General features: G+C 46.3%; 1 pseudogene; it reads right to left on the reverse strand.

Annotated features, from left to right (window-relative positions):
• Window positions 1–300: 300 nt before the first annotated feature.
• Window positions 301–459, reverse strand: LOC126186535 (U2 spliceosomal RNA; annotated as a pseudogene).
• Between the last annotated feature and the right edge of the window lie 889 nt (window positions 460–1,348).

Raw genomic sequence — 1,348 nt, forward strand, 5'->3', positions numbered from 1 at the left:
TCCAGAAACTGCATGTCCTATCAATTCGATATGAATGACGTACCGCCTGCCTGCTGCAAGCGATGGCCTATGTCCAAAAATATGATACAGGGTGTGAGCGGTAGTAGAGCCTTTCTTCGTTGCGGCGATATCTTTTTACTAAATTTCAATGGTTCACCTACACAGGGAGAGACGACAGTCGTAAGAAAATCAGATGCATTACCAAATTTATAAAGTGATACATAGTATAAACATGATATTTACAACTTCTCTGTGCTGTTACCTTGAAAGACTTCATATGTTGCGCAGCATTTGGTACTTTAAGGGAGGCCAAAAGTGAGGAGGTATCCTCTGACAGAGATAGATCTTGGCACTCCATCATGAGCCAAAAATGAGTTTAATATTCTAGTCCTGTGATGCAGGGCGTAACAGATATTAAGCTGATAAGAACAGATTTTTTTTTATCTGATGAGAGAATACTTGGAGGAAATACAGCCTGTGCCATACTGTTACAGGATTTTCACAAGAAGAACGATACTTAAGCAATGTGGCAACGTTTGTATGCCCCAATTTCCTCTGTCTTCGAAAATAATTGGTATACGTTTCGTATGAGAAATTCAATATGCACGGTCAACAGCATATCTATCTTGGGTCGAGTGAAGTGGATTTCTTAAAGGGGGGGGGGGGGGGGTGGCGCAATGTCGAGGTGGAAATTGTTAAAGTACTGTATACATCCAAGCCACAGTTTACTTCACAGTACTCTGTGGCTCGCAGCAGGAATGGTCGCGAGACTTTAGCGACCGGAAGTTGCGGATTAGCTCAGCCTGTGACGGGCAGTTAGGTACAAAGAAAGCGCCCACCTATCTGATCTTGCCCACGGCAGCGGGTGCCAGCGAAGTATCATATGTGCTGGGTGAGCGGCGACAGAAGCGGTCGCGTGTTGCATGGAAAGAATCAGTACGACGTGTTTATGCGGTGGACGATTATTCACCCACACAAATTGAACAGTTGACAGTTTCGTGACAGTCGCTCCAACCTCTGAGCGTTCGGTACGGTGGGCGTGTGGATGACGGGGAGTGGGCGTGCAGCTGCCGGCATGGCCGACTTGGGGGCCGGTCTCTCTCGGCCGATACGGATAGAGTTAGCCTGTAGTCGGCAGACTGCAAGCGCTTCGTGTTTGCGCGTTTGTGTGATCGGTGGGATTTTTTCACCACATATGTTTAGTGGAAACGCTGTGGTGGAGGAGGGTTTTTGTGTTCTCAAACGTCGGTGCATACAAGACCTCGGATATACGAGGTATTTAGTGCCACGATCTATTTGCCACGTAAATTTTATTACTTGATTTGAATAATGTTTGCGAGTGATACTC

This window comes from Schistocerca cancellata, chromosome 4 (assembly GCF_023864275.1).
Source record: "Schistocerca cancellata isolate TAMUIC-IGC-003103 chromosome 4, iqSchCanc2.1, whole genome shotgun sequence".
Classification (NCBI taxonomy): domain Eukaryota; kingdom Metazoa; phylum Arthropoda; class Insecta; order Orthoptera; family Acrididae; genus Schistocerca; species Schistocerca cancellata.